At 41.1% G+C, this 18,018-nt stretch overlaps 1 long non-coding RNA gene across 1 annotated transcript; it reads left to right on the forward strand.

Moving 5' to 3' along the window:
- Positions 1 to 29: 29 nt before the first annotated feature.
- On the forward strand, positions 30 to 7,741 carry LOC148132045 (uncharacterized). Its single transcript, XR_015747535.1, has 2 exons — positions 30 to 150; positions 4,987 to 7,741. It is a non-coding gene; the product is annotated as an uncharacterized LOC148132045 (long non-coding RNA).
- Positions 7,742 to 18,018: the final 10,277 nt, after the last annotated feature.

Below are 18,018 nucleotides of genomic sequence, written 5' to 3' on the forward strand. Positions count from 1 at the left end.
TAATGTGGCATGGCCCTTCTGAGCTGTTCTGAAAAAGAACCGTTTGCTGGAAGAGAGATATGGTTAATACAAGGAAAAGAGAAGAGAAGAGGAGTAGTTTGGAAAAGCCAGGCAAGGGAAACCCAGTTTGGAGTGGTCCTACATCTCAAAGTGCTGCCCTGTAAAATGTTATATATCTTTGTATTCTGCTTGATGAAGAGAGCCAGTTTGGTGTGGTAGCAGGTGAGAAACTAGAAGACCCTGAATCTTATGGACAAAGCCAGCTGGATAACCTTAGGCCTAGCCTTAGTAAGGAGGAAATAGCAAACCACTTTTGAAATCTGTCCAAGAAAGCTGCAGGGACTTGTCCAGGCAGTTACAAGGAGCCAGAATTGAAGGTGTATACCCACACACGCTGCCTGCCTGCCTTTCAAAAGAACCATACATTTCACTGAATTTCTCATGCATGACTGTGGAGTTGCAGATTTTAGAGGGAGAGGAGGGAGAGAGAGAGAGAGAATACAGTGAGCAACTAATGAACCAATCACATTTAGTGTAGTTGGTTGTGGGAATCTAACCTTTAAGGTTACTTTAAAATATACTGTTTCCTTTGAATCTAGACATGGAATTGAAGAAATGGTGGTTGAATGAACAATGGCCTGTTGTGCAAACACAGCCTATATGTGAGGTTGCAGAATGTAACAGCCCAAGCCATTCAGAAATAATCTCCAGAGACAGTTAGGCCTCATGGTTAAGGCACCATTAAAAACTGGGAGAGCATGAGTTCTAGTTCTGCCTTATCTATGAAAGCCAGTGATTTTAAGTCAGTTATTCTCCCTTAGACTAACCCACCTCACAGGATTATGGTTTTGGGGAAAATAGGAGTAGAAGGGTATACTGAATATATTTGCCGTACTGAATTATTTGTAAAAATAATAAAGGTGGGATGAAGAAGCTTCTTCAGTTCTGACTAAACTGAAGAAGCTTCTTAGATGAGAGGCGAAACATTTTCAAGGAAAAACAAAGTCCAGTTGCCTTTTGAAAAAGCACCTTTGGGACAATAAAGGTGGGATGTAAAAAATAAAATAAATCTAAGAAAGCAGAAGCCTCTTTTTCAGATTTAATGGTTTGGATGAAATTGGAAGATCAGTTGGGATATGCTGTAAACTTTAGTAGATCATGTGTTTGATAACTGTTTTGCTTATAGTGCTGCAGTATTGCCCCACAATGTATACATGTAGGCTGTGGGATATAAAACATAGTTTAAGATGCCCATTTTGGAAAATAAAGTAATAAAGCACCTACCATAGTAGTACGTGCTGATAAAGATTTTCCTATAGACTCTATATTCCCCTACCCTCCTTCCTCCAACTGATGCTCATCTTCCAAAAACTACTAATGTCTACTTCTGAATGGCTTTGCTGTCTTTCTCCTAATTGTTTTCTTCCAAAGTATCACAGTGACTACCAGCAAGTCAGCTACCCCATGCCACCTTCTCAGGTAAACTCAGTGTTAATTGCAGCTCTGTTGCAAAGGCCAAGCCCCTGGGAGAGTAAAAAGCATTGGGGAATGTGGGGTGCAAGAACATGATATTTGTAATATCTGCCAGGTATTTTTTTGTTTTCAGATTCTCTGTGGTAGTCATTGATAAACATAATTCTTAATTTACCTGACCCAGATAGTTTTTGGAAGAAAGATATCTAAAACAGGGAATTAGGTAAAGATTTATTTAAGAAATGTTTTTCAAGAGGCACTTATAAACTCTGTCACTCTGATTGCCTTATTTTCTCACCCTCCCCACAATATAACAACTGTTATTGAAACGGGTATTGCTATAATAATAAATGAGTGGTTAGTGTTGAGGTAATTCCCTGTTAGGATAATGAGCGCATACAGGGAGATGTATTTGAGAGTAGTGTTTGAATAATACACATACAGCACACAGATACACTGTACAGTAAATGTAGGTTTTTACTTCCAGACAGTTTAAGCAAAGTTCAAGATAAGCAGTCCAAAATCATTCACAGGTAAAATCAGTCAGTTTTCATCCAGGGATAATCCAAATATCAAATTCCAGTGTCAAAAACAGTTCAGTATCAGACTTACATTAAATCCAGTAATATCAGTCAATTAGAAGAAATGGAGGAACGACAATACTTTCCAACAGAAGGAAACAGAGATACACTTACACTCTCTTCTGAGACTCAGACCAAACAATCCAGGTTTCTGGCTCCATCTTATGGCTGTTTGAGAAACCACACCCAATTGCATGCTCTTGCATTCCCTTAAAGATATAGTACTAAAATGTTTATCCTGGTTTATATATTTCTAACCCAAATACCTGTTAGGTGACTTATATTCTTAACAGTTAGCCTTGCTTCAGATATATGTATCTATGTGCATTTATAGTTTGAGAGTCTGGGTAACTCAAAAGGAAACATACATTGGGATTACAGGTTGAAGATTACAGAACAATGGAATAAAATTACATGGAATAAAAATAGAATATACTTTTGGTGGATTGTAAATTTCCAAACAGCCCAATTTTATATGATTTTTTTTTCTTTTCAGCGATGGTGCTTTAGAACTGATACCTTATATTTCATATCTCTCAGTACTTTGATATCTCATGTTTCCACCCAGAAAAGGTATTTACTCAGCAGAAAGAAGGCATAAGAGTTGCTCTAAAGTTAGGAGTATAACTTTTGTAAGGAGGTATTCTAGAGGTTGGTGAAAGAAAATAAAAATAAACTTCATGTAAGAAATACACAGTGATAAGTAATAAGTGATGAGGAGGCTATTTAAATCTCTATAGCTAAGAGCCTGTCAGGTGCTTTTTAGCAGGGAAAGAGTTCCCATCAAGTGACAGCTAGAACTGCAGAGTCCACCCAAAGGGAAAAAGGAGATGAGCTGAAAGAAGAGACAAGTGATGAAAGCCCTGAGAGCATCAATCTAATCAATAGAAGACATGTTACAAAGATCTGCAATTTAAGTCCTTTAGACCAGCGGTCACCAATTGGTAGGCCACGGCCCACTGGTGGGCTGTGATAAAATTTTGGTGGGCCGCAGAGATATCTCACCCCCAGAGCACCCCCACAAAGCAATTAATCCAGGCTGCACAGAAACACAAGGCTGTGCCGCCCACATGGCCCGCGGGAACCCTCCCCGCCTACTCACTCCTTACTCAGTAAACTTGCCTGCTAAATTGCTATTTTTCCTTTTTCCGACCATTATCTGTTCTGTTGTGCCGGGAGATTTAGATTAGCTAGGAAGCAGGAAATGATTGGATTTCTTGCTTTCTAGTCAGTCTTTAGATCTTCGACTCAGCACAGCCAAAGCTCCCTTTGGACTGAAGGTTTGCTTGCAAGCAAATTCAGTGCAGACTCACGGCAAGCAAATTTGAGAGACTGAGCTAGCCGATGGCAGATGGATCACTGAATGATTCTGTGAGCAACTCAATCTGCCTGCTTTGCCTGATTTTGGGTAAAAGTTGCTTTTTTAAAAATAAAAAATTCAATATTTATATAAATATTTATAATATTTACATACAAGCCATGCCCAGCCAGTCACATGACCATCAAGCCACACCCACAAATTAGACCACGCCCACAGAACCAGTTAGTGGTCCCTGGGATCTAAAATTATGAGTTTGGTGGTCCCTGAGATCCAAAAGGTTGGCCACCCCTGCTTTAGACAAAGAAAGGATACAGAAGCCCATTCCTTTTACTAATGCTTTGGGTTTTTACTGCCTCTAACTGGCAGGAGATTATAGATGCAGAAAGCCAGGGCATACAAAGCTGAATTAAAAATAATGGCGCCATCTTGCAAAGGGGTTTCACTGAGAGTTCAGTAGCTTTTCATTGGGAATCATTTGGCTGTCAGTTTCTTCTGTATGAATAATCTGCTGGAAGAATCTGTGTTTGTTTTGTTCTGGTAACAGATAACTGGAATAGCTTGAAAAATGCTTTAATGGTTTTTATGTTTCTTTAATTAGGAATTTTTGCAAAAATGATGGCATGTTCAGTATTTAGATGCCACTAAATAGATTAAGGGTTATATATAAGTTATTTTTCTGTTCTCCAGTCTCTGAAGGTCTAGTTCAGTATCTTGCTGATTGATAGTCTTATTTTCATTCTGTTAGGAACATCAGTGTAATTTGATCCTCAACATGCTTTTTTAGATTTTCTAAATCCTGGTTTATTATTAAATCTTAATATGATTTAGGTCAGTTTTAAATAGAATCAGAATTGGAAATGATTATAGCAGTCATCTTGCTCGGTCCCTTGCTCTGTGTGGGATCCATTAGAGCACCAGTTCACAAAAGGTTTGGTCTCTGGGTCTCTTTACAGTTTTAACAATGGTTGACAACCCCAAAGAACTTTAATTAAATGGGATCTATCCACCCATCCATTCCGCTGAATCAGAGTTGACTCCTGTCAAGATCATTCCAAGATTTCTGAAGCAGTTTGCAATTGCCTGCTTCCTTAGAGCTGAGAGATAGTGACTAGCCCAAGATCAGTCAGTTGTCTTTGTGCCTAAGGCAAAAGTAGAACTCATGTTCTTCAGATTTCTAACCTGATGCCTTAAAATCACTACATCAATTGGGCTCTCCTAACTATATTTACTGTATTAGAAATTAAAATAGAGAAATACTTGAGGACTGCTGATCTATTCAGCCTTCCTGCAAAGACCAGCTTCTGTATAAAGATCACTAGAACATTGTGTGAATCCAGTAATAGCAGTTAGTTCACTAAATCAAGTTTAAAAGCTTTAGGTAACATAGGATCCAAACGCAATATATTGGAAAGTATACTGAAAATAAATACTAAGGGTAAATAATATGTATGAAATTTGTTACATTTTAGGTAGATCATTTGATGATACTAAATCAGTTCAAAGGCATTTCCTGAATTTTTTTTTTGCACACTTCCTAAAGTTTACCTTTAGTATTCTATTGCCATCTAGTGGATTTTCAGATTTGGCTTTTTTTTTTTTTTACTGCAATAGATAGAAGCTACCTCCTTATGCAGAAGGGTACAAATGAAATAAATTGAAGTGGCCAAGATAAAGGAGACTGTGCCGCGAGACCTCCTTTTTGCTGACGACTGTGCCGTGAATGCTGGATCAGAGCAGGAAATGTAATCCAGTGTGGACAAATTCGCAGCAGCGTGTGACAACTTCAGCCTTCTCATTAACACAAAGAAGACCAATGTGATGCACCAGCCAGCTCCAAAAGCCCAATACCAAGAGCCCACCATCACAGTAAAGGGACAAAAGCTGCAAGCGGTGGACCAATTTACATACCTTGGTAGCACCCTCTCCCGCGCAGTGACAATTGACATTGAGGTCAACTGCAGAATCAACTACTGACCAAAGTGTGGGACCGCCATGGAATAAGCCTTGCTCCAAAGCTCAGAGTCTACCAAGTAGTAGTGCTATCTACCCTGATGTATGCCAGTGAGACTTGGACTATATACAGGAGGCATGCTAGGCAACTGAACTACTTCCACACAACCTGCCTCTGCAGACTTCTGAGGATCCGGTGGCAGGACAAGGTACCAGACATAGAAGTCCTCTCCAGAGCAGACCTGCCATCAGTTCATACCCTACTGATGAAAGCCCAGACACGCTGGGCAGGCCAGGTTGCAAGGATGCCAGACCATCGCATCTCTAAACAGCTCCTCTAAGGTGAGCTGTCTTAAGGAAAGCGATCGCAAGGGGGACAAAGGAAGCGATACAAAGACATGTTGAAAGCCTCCTTCAAACCCCTGGACATCGACACCATCTCCTGGGAAACCCTGGTACAACATGGCGCACTTTGATCCACCAAGGCTGCCAGATATTTGAAGACAAAAGAACTACCACACCACAAAAGAAATGAGCACTCCGCAAAGCCAGAGCTGCAAATGCTACAACAATGCTGCCCACACACGTCTGCCCAACATGTGGCAGAACTTTCCGTGCCCATATAGGCCTTACCAGCCACAAGCGGACATACGTGGACAGCCCACAACTCAATGGATGAACATCATCACCACCTCCTTTTGCAGAAGGAAGCAAATGAACGAAGTTCTGATGAAATTCCAAAATTCCATTTGACTTCAAAATTTGAGATTTATAAGCAACAGGTCTTGCTTATCTCTTGGCAATAGACTAGGGAGACAAGGTGTGGAAGGACCATATATCAATATTTTACACAGAAATGGCACAACTACCATCATCAACATGCAGAGATTAACAAAGTTATTGAATTTCACTGAAACTATTCTCAGCAAAGTCTAGAAGTACTTGTCTCAATTGTCTGAAGTGATCCAAAGAAATAGGATTAACAATAAATAACCACCTGTCAAGATTTCAAGTAATACATCCCATTTAATAAGAACTCTGAGGCAGGCAAATTCCTCAAAGAACATTTTATTGGGACATATGATCAAATTGGCATGTTCTCAGTGGAAAACTGGCTCTTAAGTTCCTGCAAGTTTTATTAAAAATAAAACTGTCACTTCCCCCCAGAGTCTTCAGTCACATGGTCCAAATCAGCATACAGTCCAGTTGCTAGGTGACTGCAGTTACTCCAGTTGCTAGGTGACTTACAATTACAAAATAAAGGACAGCTACACAACTTTTCTCCTAAGCTATACCTTACCCCACCTTCCACCTTCCGAACACCTGTACCAACGTCTTTGATTCCCAGGGGAAAGAATTTTATTTAGGCTACAGCACTCCAGAGATCTCTACAAATCCCCCTCCCTGATCCCTTCACTCCAGGCTATGTCAGTCCTGAAGCAGTGAGAAGAGAAACCTCCCTAGAGAAAACTACCAAAAAGAAAATCGCCACAGTTCGGTCAACCTATGTTTTGTAATCTGTAGTATGATCTTAAAAGACAAATAACAGAATTAACATCAGTGAATTATCAGGCTTGAAAATGAACTTGAAGAACACACAAGTCATATATAGCAATTATTCCAAATCTTTTGTCAGTAAAAAATTGAACATCATTAATTGGGAAGGTCAACAGCTGGATCTATTGATTATATGCCATTTAAAGTCAGTTTTTGTTAGATGGATGGCCATGTAAATTTGATTAATAAAAATTCATCTCAATCAAAAGATTATTATGAAATGTGTTATGAAAGAAATTCTGAACTGTGAAGCGTGTTCTCTTAGAACCGATGGGAAAAAAATTGGAATCCCACCGCTGAATACTACATTGGTATAGACATTTTGCCTGTTACATCGCCACATGCAATTACAATTACAAAATAAAGGACAGCTACACAACTTTTCTCCTAAGCTATACCTTACCCCAATATAATCTGGCCTCATTCACTATTCATCCTTCAGACTATCCAAAATATTAAATGCAGCCTTTACCAACTTAAAGAATATTGATTCTGATCTGATCTAAGCAAGGCAGTTTAAGTGAATAATGCCCAATTTTAATGGTTAAGCAAATTGCTGCAGTTGAGAAGTGAATCATGCAGTCATTAAGCAAATTGGGCATCCTCATTGAATTTGCTTGTTAGAAGCTGTTTGGGAAGGTTGCAAATGGCGATCACATCATCCTAGGATGTTGCAAATTTCGTAAACACGTGCTAGTTGTCAAGCATCTGAATTTTGATTACATGACTGAATGCTTTGGTTGTTGTAAGTGCCAGGACCAGTTGTAACTCACTTAGTCTTGTCTTAACTTCAAATGGTTGCTAAATGATGGGTTGTTATTTGAGGACTATTTGTATTCAATAAACCATGTTTAAAGAAGCCATGGTTTAGCTTGGGATGTAACCACTAACGTAGTGCATTATGTGAACCCCAGCCAAGATTCTACTTTCTTATAGAATCTGCCCCTTGGAATGGTCTCCACTCTGATAGTCCAATTGCCCTGAATCTTCTGGTCTTTTGGAAGGCAGTAAAAAACCACCACACACACACATACGGGAAAGCATTGGGTTGGGATGTTAGATGCATCCATCTCAGGAGGTTGTATGATATCTTTGATGTCTGGAATGTATCTTTTTGTCTCTGAGTTATTGATTATTATTTTTAATTTCACATTAGCTGCCCAGATTTAACAGATTTAACAGATAATCAGAGTTGGAAGGGACCTTGCAGGTCATATAGTCCAACCCCCCGCCCAAGCAGGAGACCCTACACCATTTCTGACAAATGGCAGTCCAATCTCTGCTTGAAAGCCTCCACTGATGGCGCTCCCACAACTTCCGAGGGCAAGCTGTTCCACTGGTTGATTGTTCTCACTGTCAGAAAGTTTCTCCCTGTTTCCAGGATAAATCTCTCCTTGTTCAGTTTCCATCCGTTATTCCTTGTCTGGCCTCCAGGTATTTTAGAAAATAGCTTGACCCCTTCATCCCTGTGGCAGCCCCTCAAATATTGGAAGACTGCTATCATGTTGCTTTTCAAGCTGGGTAGCCAAAAACGTTTCATTAATTAATGCCAAATTCATCAAATATGAGAGATTGTGGGAAGGGTAGGAAAGGAATGGAAATATCAGTTCTTTCAGGTAGGCCAGATGAAGAAAGAGACACTGCAAGGACTACTAGAACTGAAGTCAACATACCAAGCAAAAGATATGGGGGTATCTTGAATTTTTTTCTCATCTCTTTTTCTGTCCTTAGTCTATGTTGTCATATAATATATAAAGAGATCATAGACAAATAATCCGGAGAGTTAAGTGAATGGCAGCTTATCTCATAAAGAGCAACACAGCTTAGGTGAAGAGCTATCTTGAAAAAAGATAGAGACAAGCTCAGCCTTAATTAACTCACCATAAACAAAGCTGAGAAATCCCTATAACGATTGCCAAGATTTTGTGTTTATTCCAGACTAGCATTAAAGATCACGTGTGTTCGTGACATTGAATGAGCTCTATGATTTAGCAGAACTGTTCTGTACAGTAATTTACATACTTGTAAACGCCACGCGGTGATTGGTCAAGACGCGCAGCGAGCTGATTGGCCAAGCGAGCCGCACTGATTGGCCCGCCGTGAATCTCCCGCGATTGGTGGAAACTAATCGCGGGAGATTCAAAGAGGTGCCATTGGCTGCGGCCGCTGCGGCCAAGGAATAAAAGCCGCCGCTTTTTCCCTTTCGAGCCGAGCCGATCTCGGAGCAAATAAAGAGCTGAAACTAAGTCACTGGCTCCGAGTCTCTTTTCCGCGACGGACATAACACTGGCGACGAAGGTGGGATTCCAAGTCTGATTCCCCTCGAACACGTGTCCGGAGGAAACGAGACCGACAAGATGGCCAGCATCGCACCGCCAGCGCCTTTCAACCCAGCTACGGAGGATTGGGAATCATACACCGACCGATTCCTGATGTTCCTCGAAAGTAGCAACCTAAAGGACGCGAATGGGCGTAAGAAAAGAGCCGTCTTTCTAACAAACTGCGGGCCCACGGTGTTTAAGATGGCGAAAGCCCTCGTGAAACCCGAAGACGTGAAGACGATGGACTGGGCCGATCTCGAGCCGTTGCTCCGAAACCACTATGCCCCCGTCGTGCCCACCCTCATCAGGCGGCACGACTTCTACCGGCGAGACCAGAGAGTGGGCGAGAGCATCAGCGATTTCGTGGCTGATCTACGAAATCTCGGGGGCATGTGTGGGTTTACGGACATGGACGAGGCGCTCCAAGACCGCATCGTCCTGGGGCTCAGGGATCCGGTCCTACAAAGCCGACAGATGGCCAAAGGCGACATCGCCCTCGCCGACGTTCTCGCAGACGCCACCGCAGCCGAAGCAACCCGGAAATCGGCGACTCGAATGCGGAGACCCACCGCAACCACCGAGGCAGGCACGGCAACCGAGACACGCGCCGACGCAAGCCACCACACACCATGGCGACCTCGACTCCGTTTCCGACACCACGGACGAGGAAGAGGACATCCATCGGCTCCAGACAGAATGAGACCGGCGCGATCGGCGGGGTTGTAAGTCGGGACCCCAATGCGCCGGGTGCGGGGGCGACCACCCTCGATCAGAGTGCCGATTTTTCGATGCGATATGCTGGCACTGCGATAAAAAAGGCCACATCGCCCGAGTCTGCTGACTTAAGAAAAACTACAGCCCCAGGCGGATAGACAACAGCAACCGGAGACGAGACGGCACCCCCCCCCAGGCCCAGAGACCGCCAATCCGAAAATCGTTGGAGCAGAGACGGACGGGGCCGCCGAAACGGCGAGAACCGGCAGAGAGAGGAAACCCATCAGACGGTCGTCATCGGCCATTCATCCAGCGCAGACACCCGGAAGGTATATGTGGAAGTGAGCATTGAGGGCGAGCCATGCAAGATGGAGGTGGACTCCGGATCCTACCTCTCCATGGTTGCATGGCGGGAAATCAAGCGCCTGGTGCCCAAAATCCAAAGAAGGGGACTGGAAAGCCAGAGACTAATCCTCAAGGACTACCAAGGCAATCACATCCCGGTATTCGGAACAGGACAGTTCGAAATAACGTTCAAGGGGCGCAAAGCAAGGCTTCCACTGACGATCGTGGACCGAGACCGCCCCAGCCTTTTAGGACTACAATGGTTCACGCCACTCGGAATCGAAGTGACAGGCATCGATCACATCGGGGAGGCCGATTGGGAAGAGCAACTCGCAAGGGACTTCCAGGAAGTGTTCGACGGCACCCTAGGCAAGTACCGAGGGCCCCCTATTTCCTTCAGCCTAGACCCCAGCATTCCCCCAAGACGTTTAAAACCACGGCGGGTACCTTTCACACTCCGGCCCAAGATCGATGAGCAAATAGACAAGCTCGTCAGTCAAGGGGTCCTCGAACCAATTGACCACGCCTGGTGGGAGACCCCCATAGTCACCCCAGTCAAGCCCGATGGGTCAGTGAGAATCTGCGGGGACTATAAGGCCACCCTCAACTGCGCGTTACAACAGAGCGCCTACCCTATCCCAGTAGTGCAGCATCTCCTACACTCACTGGGGGGAGGCAAGGTTTTTGCGAAACTCGACCTGGCGCAAGCATACCAACAACTGCCGGTCGACGCAGAAACCGCCGAGGCGCAAACCATAGTAACCCACCAGGGGGCTTTCCGCTGTAAGAGACTCCAGTTTGGAGTCAGTGTGGCACCAGGAATATTCCAGAGCCTCATGGAGAGACTCCTGCAAGGAATCAAGGGGGTGGTGCCCTACTTCGACGACGTACTGGTGTCGGCAGCCAACCAAAAAGAACTGGAGGGTCGCCTGAGGGAGGTCCTAACGAAATTCAAAAATGCGGGGCTGAAGGTTAAAAAGGAAAAATGCCAATTACATACCGAGAGGGTCGAATTCCTAGGGTACCTTTTAGATCGGCACGGAATTCACCCAACCGAGAAAAAAATCAGAGCAATCAAGGAAGCCCCCAGGCCGAAGAATAAAACGGAACTACAGGCATTTCTAGGACTGCTTAATTTTTATAATGTTTTCCTGCCACAGAAGGCGACCATGGCGGAGCCTTTGCATAGGCTCTTGGACAAGGCGGCCCCGTGGACTTGGGGGAAACGCGAGGAAGCCGCCTTCAACAAAACAAAGGACCTACTCACCTCGGATGCTGTCCTCATCCAATACAACGAGACCCTACCGCTAGCAGTCACATGCAACGCATCACCCTTCGGCGTCGGCGCCATCCTCAGCCACATTCTCCCCGACGGAAAAGAAGCACCCATCGCCTTTTTCTCGAGGACCCTCACCAAACCGGAAAGAAACTACAGCCAGCTGGACAAGGAGGCTCTGGCCATCGTTGCCACTGTCAAAAGGTTCCACGAATACATCTACGGCCGGACGTTCACCATCGTCACTGACCACAAGCCGCTGCTGGGAATCCTGGCAGGAAACAGGGCCACCCTGAACATTCTATCTCCAAGAATGACAAGGTGGTCCGAATTCCTTGCCGCCTACAGTTACCGGCTCACACACTGACCCGGTAAGACAATCACCCACGCAGACGCCCTGAGCTGCACGCCGTTACCTGACTTGGACACCGACCCAGCACCCATGACGACCACCCTTAGCATAGAGACTCTGCCCGATCTACCCGTAACCGCGTCAGACATTGCCCGCGAAACTAATAAAGACAAACGTCTGGCGCGAGTGTTACATTGGGTAGAGAAGGGGTGGCCCGAAAAAGACGTCGACGAAACATTCAGGGCATTCCGGAACCGGCAAACAGAACTCTCATTACAAAAAGGTTGTTTACTTTGGGGGGACAGGGTTGTCATTCCGGAAAAATTACAGGGAAAGGTATTGAAATTACTGCACCTGATAAATTCAGCAATACATGGTAGACATTCTGCTTTCCATACACTAGGGACCGAGTAAGTGGGCACTCAATTCTGCATGAACAAGCATAACCTGTACTATTCTTGGTTGTTGCATGGTATCCCTTTCATATTTTGAGAGAGAGCTTATTTTCAGATAACTGAAATATATCTAAACATTAGATATAGATCAAAAATGAAGCATCAGTGGAGACATTCTGAAAATTTCTCCATGTTTAGAAAATTCTAGTACTTTTCTACTGCTATATCACTTACTTGCTTTTTTGCACTGACTTTTTTTAACTTTACATTATTAATATATTTCTTCAGAAACTTAAGATACTTTAATCCTTGTTTTGATTAGAATACTGCTGTCTTTTCACGTCTTCATTTATTAGTAACTGTATTTTTGTTTTTGTCTAGGAAATCCTGGTTTCATTTATTCTGTGGGTGTTGTGGCACCAATTATTGTTTTTATTGGAACTTTTGTTTGCCAACCACAAGATTTTGCTTCTTAAATTATTAGTAATTCTATCTATATTTTTGTTGTTTTCTAAGAAACCCTTTTTACTTCATTTTCACTATGAGTTATTGTTTTGGCACCAGCTTATTACTGAATATGAATGTGCCTTTGAAGTCAGTTATTCTAATAAATTAAAGAGGTTTGAGTAAACTTGAAGTTGGCAAACTGCAAATCATAGCACAGCCAAAGCCATCATGACCTAAAGACTTCCCACAGGTTTCGTATGCATACATTTCCTAGCAGTTACCTCATCTGTGTAATCAACCAGCTCACAAGAGAAATGGCCTTCTGCTTTTCCTGTAGGACAGGTCAAAGAGCTGGTAATGATCAAGTTGCTTGATTCTGGCAGTTAATGGGGGACTCAGTGATTTGTTGTGCTCACACAGTGATCTATGTATTGTATGTTTGTGAGTTGCTACTTTTCTAAATAAGGCAATCAGGGTGGTCCTGAGGAATAAAAAGTTTGCCTTTCTCCCTTGATAACATTCTCAGCCTATGAAAGATGAACAGATGGCATATAAAAGAAGGCTACGAATAGAGGATAATGTTTGTAACTCGGGTTAAAATGAGGAATCCTTGGTGTTCGCTGGGCTTCGCTGTTGTCTTGCAGATATTTCATTATCCAAACTAGGTAACACTGATATTATTTGCATAATTATTTATTTAAAAGAGTGATATTCAAAATAATAAACAATTGGCAAAGAAATTTAGAAATATTTTAAAATATGTGTTGTGTTATTCAAAGGACATAGCCCATAAGATGATCAAGGGCAATAAATGGTCTCAAAAACAGGAGAATTTTAACTTGCCTGAAGTATCATCCAGAGCAAAATTTAGATATAAGCTAAACAAATACTGTATAATTTAGGGCCTCACAGAAGGAAGGGGCACTTCAAACTTAAAATGGGTTTTGAGTTACAGTTTTATTGTAATTTCTTATATGAATTAGATTGCCATCAATTAAAACCCTCCTATATGGCTCACATTAAGATATGCTTTATTTTGCCTGTCTTCACACCCTCTGTTCAGAGCAGGCCCTTTCTCACCCCATCATAGGATTGTCAGGCATTTTGGTGGCATTCTTCTCCAATTCAGTGGTTACACTGTCTTCTCTGTTAGCATTTATCAATTAGAGCCTCTCTATATCTAAATCTAGCCCTTCTGCCAGCAAGGAAGTGCTAAATTGTCAAATTGACCAGCAAATATTTTATAATTAGACTCCATAATGCACTTCAGAACTATTTATAAACTGTAAATGGTCAGGAGGCATGACTATGACGAAGCAAAGATGTCATTTTCTATATTCTACATTACTGTTGTTAAAAATAAAAACCGCTACTTTGAACTGGATGTAGAAATCAAAACAAGGAACTAAATTTTTAAGTATTATTTTGTTGAATCAAGCCAAAATCTATTTAGAATGGTATCCTGTCTCTAAAAGAAAATCTGGCTTGAATAATAATAATTTACTAAGCTTGTATGCCATCTGACTCTCAGCAGCAATGGGTGGCTTACAACATCACTCCATTTGGTCATCAAAGATATAGGGATTATCAATCTGATAGGAAATACGGTGTGTATGTGCACACGTAGATACGTACATGCATACATTCATGCATATTTTCTAAGAGGGCCAATTTTAGAATTCTAGAATCTTCGGCAGTTATTCAAGACAACAATCAAAGCTTATCTACAGTATGTCTGTCGCAATACAGGATTGGTATGAATTTACCCAAGTAGACAAATAATATGAATAAGAAGCTGAGTCAAAGAAGATATAAGAGGAAGGAAAGGTTTCTTCAGAAAAGAGAAACACTACATACTCACGAGACTATAAAAAGAAACATGCACTTGGGCAAAATGTGGTAAATGCAAAGCAGATTATAAAAAATACAGACATGAATCTGAAAAACATCAAACAATTAAAACCATTTTAAAAAGTTATGTACAGCAAAAACAGCAAAACAAGAAATAGCAAGGAAGCCAATGAATTGGACTGCTTAAAATATTAAAATGTGTCCCCCAACCCAGTATTTCATGTGTTTGTTTTCATGCTCACTTATGTTTACTAGATATGCTTTTCTATTATGTGGTTTATGAAATTTGATGTAGACCAGCCTGAGTTGTGCTGAGTGGACAGTTTTATAAATTGATTAAATAAATACAATCTTTAAAGTCATTTCCCACCAATGTGCACATTCATAACTATAAAAGCTTAACTGTGAAACTGATTATGGTCTGGTCAGCTTCAGGCAGTTCAAGGAAGGTTCATATCATGGCAGTTCAAGGAGAATTCGGGTCATGGCAATTTGTTAACTTGTGATTAGTACTTTTTAGAGATGCTTCCCGCTGCTGAGAATAGTAGCTCAGAAAGGATACCTTATTTATGCAAAAGTCTCCACTCTGAAAGGGAACAAAAAGGGGGAAGAAATGAGTCCGACACGGGACACTGTATGAGATGACAGCAACCAGCAATCTGCACAGCCTCTCTATCAGTTAGATACTTGTACAGCAATCATTTCATTTAACAATTGTCATGAGAGTGGCAAAATCCAAGTTTGTGACAATTAGCAACTGCATACTGGAACAAAAATATGCAGTGACTGATGTATTGCATTTTATCTGGATAGCGCAGCCATGCTTGTTATGTTAGGTCACAATTACAAGTTCAACAGTGCAATATTTGATTTAGTGTGAACTATAAATTAATACCAGGCCATATTTAATGCAAGCCAAAATTCAGTTAATACAAGGTTGTGTGCAACTAAGGCTAGCACAAGTGCAGCCTTTTCCACTGGCATGGAAATTCATAGAGGGGAAGAAGAGTATCTCGAAATTCCAATTACTGATGTGGATCAACAGGAGGAAAGTTATCACACTGATACCCCACTTATTTTAAAAGCGACCTCTGGTTAGCGGACTCGATGTACTTTTCTTTCTCTTGAAACGGACTTATTCTAGCAACGTCTGGTGAAAAGGAAAAGCGTCATGCTACAATTTCTGATGAAAGGGATATGAAAGGGATCCTCAGCCCGCCTGAACACCCTGGACGACAGCTTAGAGGACAGGCCCCCGGGGAATGCACGCACTCCTCCTCCCTGCCCTCCTTCACCAATTCCCTCGCAAGGAACGGTGGTGAGTAGGCCCCTTTGGGTTATCTACAAAGCTTGGCTAGCCACGAACTGGCAGACCTATTGAAAATTCAGGTCACGAATACGATCAAGTATTTGGGGATATACTTGACAGCAAGATGCAGTACACTAAAAGAGAATAATTATGTCAAACTTAAACAGCAGATAGCGCTAGATTTGGCGAAATGGGAAAATTTACAACTGTCATTAATAGGGAGAATATCAACAATCAAGATGAATATATTACCCAGAATTTTATATTTGTTTCAAACAATTCCAATTAGGCTTGGAAAAGATTATTTTGAAGATTTAAATATAATTGTGTTGAAATATATATGGCAAGGTAAGAAAGCGAGAATAAAGTTAAAACTTTTGCAAGATGCTAGAATAAGAGGAGGATTTAGTTTGCCTAATTGGGAGTTGTATTACCAAGCTACAAACTTGATGTGGGTTAAGGAATGGATAACATTAAGAAATACTAGATTGTTGACATTAGAAGGACATGATCTGTTGTTGGGGTGGCATGCTTTTTTATGGTATAAAAGAACTAAAACACAGGGGTACTTTAGATGACATTATATACGGGAGTCTCTGTGGTTAAACTGGGAGAAGATTAAAAGACAATATTATTTGAAAATTCCAGTCTGGCTATCGACTATTGAAACATTTTCTTATCCTATAATATACAAAAAGGAACAAACAGTTAGATATGGTGAAATATTGAATGAAAATCTATACAAAAACTAGAGGAACAAGGTATAAAGATGAATTGGTTTTCATATGCGCAAATACATTCAAGGTATGATAAAGATTCTAAAACAGAAGGTTTCTATGATAAACTGACTGATTTAGATAAGATTTTGACAGGTACTGATGAAAAGATGATTTAAAAATTATATGGATATTTATTAGAAATTAAACTAGAAGAAGAACAAGTTAAAGAAACTATGATTGCTTGGGGGAAGAATTTTGGATATGGGATTGATCTAGAGAAATGGCAAAAATTGTGGTCTCAAAATTATAAAATGACAATGTCAACAGCATATAAAGAAAATTTGTATAAGATGTTTTACAGGTGGCATTTTCCCCAACAAGAATAGCAAGAATGTTCAAGAATAAATCCGAAAAATGTTGGAAATGTCATCAGACACCTGGCTCATATTACCATATGTGGTGGACTTGTGCGGATGCTAAAAAATACTGGACTAAAATCCACATGTGGTTGGAAAAAATGACAAAAAAGCATATAGATTTGAAACCAGAGATATTTTTATTGGGAATTTTACCTGAAATATATAGTAAAGACTTGAAATACCTGATTGTAAATGTATTAACAGCGGCTAGGATTGTATTTGCTAAAAACTGGAAAAATGAGAAAACACCATCACAGGAGGAAATCATTAAGAAAATATTGGAATGTGCTGAAATGAGCAGATTGACATTTGAAATTACAGAACAGGATGATAAACAATTTTATAAAGTTTGGGATCTATTCTATCAATGGTTAGACAATAAAATATAGTAACAAAATATGTAGACTTTTAGAAAATATTAAATATATAAAGATGTATTCTTTCTTTATTATATCTACAAAATGATTTTAGGATAGATTTGGGATGATAATATGAATTGTCACAAAACAAATTAAGTAAAATATGATTATTTCTTAAAGCATGAAAGAATAAAAGTATAGTCAAATGATTGATTAATAATGATACTAATGTATTTAATATTGGATTGAAAATACGAGAGATCATATACAATGTAATTGTAATTGAAGAATACGAAATGGAAGCACAAAACAATTTGTAAACCAACCGGCACACTGTATGTACTTATATGGAAGATGGCCTGATGTTTTTATGTTTTGTTTGTTTTTGTTTGTTTTAAAAACCAATAAAAATTAAAAAAAAACAACCGCTTGGCTAGCCTTTGTGTGGAAACTCTGGATTAGCACGTCGAGTAAGGCCAAACAGTTCCGGGCCCGGTTGCAAAGAGCAAGACAAAAAAAAAAAAAGGACGTCAGGACCGAGGCCCCAGTGCTGCAGCTCCACGCCCACCCAGGACCGAAAGAGGCTCAGCCCTTTTGAACTCCCTGCCCGCCGTTGAAGTCATTGGTTG

This window comes from Notechis scutatus, chromosome 2, assembly GCF_049901735.1.
Source record: "Notechis scutatus isolate UNSWTSFEM ecotype Mainland chromosome 2, rNotScu1.2, whole genome shotgun sequence".
Classification (NCBI taxonomy): Eukaryota; Metazoa; Chordata; class Lepidosauria; order Squamata; family Elapidae; genus Notechis; species Notechis scutatus.